At 49.7% G+C, this 7,271-nt stretch overlaps 1 protein-coding gene across 1 annotated transcript in view; it reads right to left on the bottom strand.

Annotated features, from left to right (window-relative positions):
• Positions 1–7,271, bottom strand: part of LOC111826073 (MDS1 and EVI1 complex locus protein MDS1) — a 276,522-nt gene that overhangs the window by 268,232 nt on the left and 1,019 nt on the right. The gene's annotated exons all lie outside the window — the stretch shown is intronic.

The following is a 7,271-nucleotide window of genomic DNA, read 5'->3' as shown; positions in this document are numbered from 1 at the left end:
AAAAAAAAAAAAAAACAATTTTTTTAAAAAGGTGTTTTAAAAAAAATGGGGGGTTTTGGGGCTTTATGGGCCCCCTTTTCTTATCCCCACCTTGTCTATCATGCCAGTTCCCTGGGAAGCTTTTTGAGTTTTACAAGGCTCTACTCCTAGTTCAGTTCCCCTCTTTTTAAAGAGAAAAGCAAATTCAGCTAGGGCCGCAGTTGGTCGGCAAACCGCGGGGTCTGCAAACCCCGGCTCCGGAGCCACATGCGGCTCTTTGGCCCCTTGAGTGTGGCTCTTCCACAAAATACCGGCTCTTCCACAAAATACCAACTTCTGCGCATGGGCCACGAAGTTTCAATCGCACTGTATGTGTGCGCCAGCACATGGTATTTTGTGGAAGAGCCACACTCAAGGGGCCAAAGAGCCACATGTGGCTCGCAAGCCGCGGTTTGCCAACCACGGAGCTAGGTATTAAAGTGACTTACAAAACTCAGTCCGTTAAAAGTAAAATTTCCATACACAATGGATCATGATCTAAAGACAACTGGAGAGTATGCATGACTATCTTTAGGCTGTGTGCCTACAATGTCAAAATCTGTGGAGCAAAGTTGAAATCTCCATCACTTTACATATACAACACCCCCTCACCCCAAGATTCTCAAGTTTGCAGAACAAATGTATTGCCTATTTTGGCTTGGTATAGACAGTTTTTATGAACCCAAATTCTAGATATGGCTTCCCTTATTTTAAGGGCATGATTCATTGAGAAGACATGCAAAATTCTTACTCTATGCATGCAAATACTTCTAAAAATGAACTGGGTAAAAATAATACAGGAAGGATAATAATGTCTAAAAGATTTCTCTACGGAAAAACTAACTGATATATCAGAAGAGAAGTGACTAAAATTTATTGGGTGTTCACTTGTGTCTTAAATACTTTGCATACATTTACCCTGTTTAACCCTCAGAGCAGCCCAAGAACAGTGGTATGTACAAGGACTTGCATAAATGCCATAACCTGAACAACCCCAACATACAAAATTAATTCCTTTAGGCTTGTTCTTGAACAGGTTAAGAGTTAAGGTTATATAGTTAGTGACCCCTAGGCAGGTGTCTGCTAAGGGAATTAGTAAAATCTCTTTTCCAAATCAAATCTCTCCTTTATCATTGTTATAAAAGTTAGTAGTCAAGGATTTGGCTGATACACAAGCCAAAAAAAGTTTGCTAATGAATAAGAATAATAATTAAAATCAAAATAAGAAGTAATTCAAGAATGAGCGCTTTTGAAGAGTAAGGAATTTGATTAAAAATTCAATTGCTTTTTTTCTATAATGAAACAGTTCTTTAACCACAAAACAGCTTTTATAATAATGCAGAAGAGTATGGTTCCAAGTAAAACACTCCCCCATTTTAATCATGGCTATTATTTTTGAAAATGAAAATGGCTGAGGTCATTGTAATCTATTTTAGGGTTTGCATGGGTTGGTGGTATTTTTTTTTCTTGGCTTTGAGCTCTCCACATTACCAGCTAAACATTATGGGTTTTGCTATGTACCCTTTCAAATCCCATTCTTTTTAATAATGTTGTACTTTATACACATAAATTAGAGTGAATTCCACTTTCTTTCCTAACAACTCCAGATGGGGTCCACACTTTCAAGAGGACTAGAACTTGCCTTTTTTTTAAATTGTGTGTAGTGTACTTCTTAGAACAAGTATGTTCCTATCTGCATTAAAATGCCGTGGATGTTCAAATGCTGAAAGATTAGTAAAAACAGGATTCATGTGGTCCTTTTCAAAACCAAACTGAAATATGAGAATAACATCTGTGTAGCTACCCCTTCCAACTTACAAAGACAGACACAGATAAAGAAAGAAATGCCCAAAACAACTCAATCTGGACAGAAGGCTACATCTACCAATACCTAAGGACTGGGGGTGTCTATAGATATCCACTTAAGACACATCAGTGAAGCTCTCTGTCCCCTATAGGACATGGCAGGCAAAACTGACACATGACCTAAGGCACCACAGTTACACAATCAGGCCTCCCTTTAGATGTGATTAATCTTTCACTGACTTTCTGAATTTAGCTTGGTTTTTATTATAATTCACTCTCATATCACACAGACCAGCACCAGATCCCTCTAGCACCAACCCAGTCACAGGAGAGAATGTTTTTGCAAAGCACACATATTGTGAAGGTTTGCCTACTAAAATGCTTTAAGCTCTGTTTGTTTGTTTATTTCTTTTTAAAAAAATCAACTTGCAAGGCCAATGTAATAAGATGCTGTAGCTTTTATGAAAGGTGAAATAATTTTAAACACAGACACACAATGAGTTTATTTATTTAGAAACTTGTTAAAGAGAGTCTGGGAATTCAAATATTCAATGTTGACATTGTACAGAACTGGCCAGGAGCCAGAACTCAGTCTCCAGAGGGACCCATTGGACAAGGAATTCAGGCCTTTCTCTCCTCCCACTTGAGCTAAATAGGTAGAGGCCATTAGTTATACCCACAGCAATATCTGAACCGCACTCAAATAGGCTGCCCCAGCCAGGGCGCTTCAAAGGAGGGCAAGTGTGTTTAGCTTTTTAGTGCTGAACTAGAGCAATATGTCACACTTTTGAAAGAGTTTTGTAAACAGTTTCTTCCTTATGTAGAAACAACTCTGAAGTTTCTTGTATGGCATGTAAGCAAAGGTAATTAACAAGGATTATACTTTTTTCATTTACTGAGGGGGAAAATCATACCAATCCGTGTGCGAGCCGGGGATCTCAGAGAAGCACAGCTTGTCTCTTCCTTTCTCCCTCTCTTGTTTTCTGGGCCATTTATCTCTTTTTATCCTCTTCCTCACACTTGTTCTCACTACACAGCCAATTTCCTTGAGAATTCCCTGGTAAATTCCAAAGGCCAGAAGAGTAGGAAGGGGGGGAGGATCTAATTTTAGAAACAGGACCATCGCAAATGGCCTGGGGAGGGAACTCATGGTTCATGCTAGGCAGTCCAGCGGGAAAGAAAAGCAGACCCCACAGACCTTTTTAGAAAGTGCCTAGAACAGCGGCTTCCAGCCGAGGAGGGGTTCGCCACCACTCTGGGAAAATGTGCCTGACATCCTCACAGTGTGGCTGTCGCTCCATCTCTTCCCCAGCCTCTCACCCCTTGTCACAGGAGACGGTGAAGGGGGCTGCCCGGCTGGGGACAGTGAATCCAGGAGGTGTGCCCGCCCTCCTCACTTGAGTGGGTTTCTGAACCCCGGATGTGTGAGTGTGTGAGTGTGTGTGTGTGTGTGTGTGTGTGTGTGTGTGTACACCGTCCATGCAAACCTCTCTGAGGGAAGCAGCTTGCCAGGCACGCAGCACCTCTGAGAGTGGAGAGGGATGAAGAGTTCTGGCCCCAGCTTGGGAGCCAGGAGCTGGGCGGCTGGAGGAGGGAGGTGTGGGGGCCACCCTGGGGGAGGCTCTGACTTCCCAGGCACTAGGGCCTCCCCAGTTCTACCGCCACTCCGAACCAGGCGGCTTGGAGATGAGGGGTGGGAGGGTGTGCCCAGCTCTTGGGAACAGGGCCCTGCCAGGCGCTGAGTACCTTGGGAACAGGGTAAGAGCCCTTGGCCAGGAGATGACAAGTCAAGTTTCTCCACTTCAGGGCCGGCTTCCAGCAGCGACAAAGAGGAGGAGGTGCAGGGACAGTGGGCACTAAGCTGGGCGTGCAGAGGCCAACTGGGCACTCTCTTGCCCTCCTCGCCCTCTCCTTGGCCCCGGACAATGGCCTTCCTGCATCAGGCCACATCTGCAGCCTCCTCTGCAGCCTCGGATTACCTGGCCCCAACTTCCCAAACTGAAATAAAATGAATTCCAAACGACAGATGTTTAAAGGGAAAACTGCTGATAGAGTTACCACCTTTCGACTTTTACCCCAAAAAAAAAGAAGGAAGCAACATGTCGTGGAATGGCGTGTTCCTTTCTATTGATAAGCGACCTACGTTGTTGAATGTCGCCCGGCAAGAGGAGGCCCGGGTGGCAGGGAGAGGCCTCCGCTCAGAAAGCCCTGAGAGCCAGCTACCCCGCCAAAGGCACATGCGCGCGGGCACCCACCCCATCGCCTCAGCCCCTACAAATAGAAACCCGAAAAAGGCGCTTTTCTTTCCACCCTTCCTGCCTCTGCTGCTAATGAACCGTCCCCTTCCAGTGTGGAGGGTGAGGGGGGATGAAAAGCGTTATTAACCTTCCCTTAAACACAGATTTTTTTTTTTTTGGCGAAACATAGAAATGCTGCAGAAAGACTACACTCCAAGTGCCAAATGCAATAAAGAAGCCCTAAGCCAAGGTAATGGTCAGGTGATGGCCAATAAACCGCCTTCCTAGAAGGGGCCGCTGCCTCCGTTGGGCCAGTGCTTCTCCTCCTCAAAAGCAGGACGAAATGAGCAACTAAAATGGATTTTTTTAACAAAGCTCTGTGTTTGCATCTGCAGGGCTGGGTTGTTTTGTTTGTTGGTTGGTTGGGGTTTTTGTTTTGTTTTTTAATGAGGGAAAACCTAAGGAGGTAGGCATGGGAGTGCAGGCTGGAACCTGGGAGAGCGTTTCCCTTTTTTATCGTAGGTATTGGGCTGCTGAAACGGCCGCCATCTACCTTACCTACTTCAAAAACCTCTTTTTAAACCGAGATCAAGTGTACGAGTAACAAGTGCCCCGTCACCTTCTGCGTCTTTACGAGACTTCTGGGGTGCTGGTAGCTGAGGGGGGTGACTCGCTGCAATCCGTTCGTTGCTGTAATTGAAACCCTGCGGGTATCACTTTGGAGAAATGGGGTGGGGGTTCCTGCGGGGTTTTGAGCTCTGGACAAGCTGAGCAGACCCAGCCTCACTTCTGCCCCGTCATCAGGAGAAAAACAGATGCAACCGGTGTTCCTAACACCGCCCAGGGGCTAGCCTCCCTGTCCAAGAACACGCTGGAGGCTCCCGGCTCTGCCCTCCGGGGCTTGGCTTTTATTCTTCCTTTTCTGGAAGATGGGGATGAAAGCCAAGGGCTTGAGGCAGTACACACGTCCATCTTCTTGCTTTTCCCTTCTTTGTTTTTTAATTAAATGGTTTATTCCTCCCAAATGACTGCCAACGAATTTATAGGTTCAAACTATTGTGTTTTTAAAAAGCCCTCTCAAAATGGGAAAATGGGTTGTGCGTTCCTTCTGGGTTTAACTTCAGTGGGGACTTTCAGAGTCTGAGGTCCCTGGTCTAGGTCCGTGGGATCCTGTAGGGAAGCCCGACAGGACTTGGCCACCGAAGAAATTTACAAAAGACAAAAAGAATAACAAGCAGTTGAGAAAACCTCTGTCTCTAGGTGACTTGCTTCCGCTGCAATGTTTCTTTTCCGAAACGAGCAAGGTAGGTTTGCTTTTTCAAGTCTGCTGCTCACACGGCCTCTTCCTAACCCAGAAAAAGAAAGAAACCGGTGCAGACAGAGCGGCAAAGTTTTCGTTGGGTGGCGCGGCAGGGGTCACCACCATGTGCTTGGAAACTCACGCATGACGCGGTGGGGAAGTTACTAGCCCTTCAAAACACAGCAAAAAAAAAAATGCATCGTTTTCATCTGATTTCCTTTATTGCCCAGATTGTGACTGAGTTGCATAAAGCAGTACTTCTGTCTGAGAAAGGCAGCTGTGGTGACAACAGCTGGAGCCGCGCGAGGGGGAACCTGAGGCTTAGCCAGGAAAGTTTGCAAGAGTTCCCATCTCGTTAGCAGAGAGCGGCGGCGGCGGCGGCGGCATCCTCAGAGGCACCAGACACAAAATAACCGCCCTCCCCCCGGATGAGTGACAACTATCACCAGGCCAGAGAAGAGGCTTGTTTTCTGCATGTTGCGTGGGCTGTGCGTGCGGGAATATGTTAATTCGACAGCATCCAGCTTGGCAATGAACGCAGCTGGAAAAAGTTGCTCAAAAAAATTCGAAGGGTTTTGTGTTCTGCTTTCACTTCAGCGGATACCCGGCATGAGGCGCGCGAAGCCTTCGGCTTTCATTTCACAACTTACACTGGGTTGGAACAGACTCTCCCCCCCCCCCCCGCCCCGGTATTTACCCCCCCCCCCCCCCGCGAATCACACACACACACTTCTAACCTTTACTCGCAATTGAAGTCCCCAGGCCTGCAAGCATATGCACATCTATCCCTCCTCCCATGAAAATAAAGACATCGGCCTCATTTACAAGCAAACAGGAAAAGCAGGAGTTCCAGCGGCGCGCTTTGACCCTGTCGCAGCTAAGTGAAATGAACACTATCCAGAAAGAGAAACAGATGGGCTGATGACCCAAACCGCCTGATATTTTGGGTTGATCCCCGAGATCAGGGCGAGAGGAGCCGCGCCGGGGAGGGAGGGGGTGCTTGGGTGAGGACTGGCCGGAGCAGTGGACAGGCGCCCGCAGTGACAGCATCTCTCTGGGCGAGACCGCGCGCTCCCACCGCCGCAGACACCCAGCCGGCCGAGCCGGAACCTGAGGCTTCCTTTCGCGCGGCTGCTGCGGGGCCGCCAGAGGCTGCCGGGTTTGGGGCGTACTTGGCTTTCATCTGCCAGGGGGAGAGGGGGGATAGGGATGTCCCTGGGGGAAGCATCCCACCCCCTCCCCACCTCTGCTCTTTCTAGGCTACAGGCAGAACAATCAGAGTTCTGTTCTCTGCGAGTGGGAAAGCGAACGGCGGCCTGTCCTCTCCCGAGGCTGCTCCGAGCCCCACGTGCTGACACCTCTCGGAGGAGCGCTTTGGGCCGCCCCGATCGCTCCGGGTCTTGGGACCGCCGAGTCCCCTTAGACTCGAGGGAGAAACATTTCAACAAGCCCCGTCCTGATGCCTACGGTCCCGGTGGACGCTCGTGCCGTAGGAGACAGGGTCGGGCCCGCGGGCCAAGCCGGACAAAGTCACCCAACACTTCTGCGAGAAGAGTGGGGGAGGGGTCCCGCCGCCCCCGCTCGGAGCCCGGTGGCCCTCACCCCGCGCTTCCCAGGCCGCTCCACGCCGAGCAGGCAGGGGGCGCCGGGGAGGGTGAGCGAGCCGGGAGCCCGGGCGCCTCCAGGAGAGCGGGAGGCTCCTCCGCGCCTTCGCCGCGGCCCCAAGTCCCGGCAGCCCGCCCCCTGGGGGTCACTCGGCGCCCCGCCAGCCCGAAGCTCCGGGGCCGCGGGAGCGCGCCCTTTTCGGCCCCCTGCTCCACGGCGCACGCCGGCGCTGGGATGCGCGCCCTGCACTCCCCCGCTCCTCACGTGCTCGGGGGCCTCCTTCCTCTTCCCCACCTGGCCCGGGG

Source organism: Myotis lucifugus, unplaced genomic scaffold, assembly GCF_000147115.1.
Source record: "Myotis lucifugus unplaced genomic scaffold, Myoluc2.0 scaffold_53, whole genome shotgun sequence".
Taxonomy (NCBI): Eukaryota; Metazoa; Chordata; class Mammalia; order Chiroptera; family Vespertilionidae; genus Myotis; species Myotis lucifugus.
The sequence above is the reverse complement of the archived record's forward strand: the minus strand, read 5'-3'. Positions and strand labels throughout refer to the sequence as shown.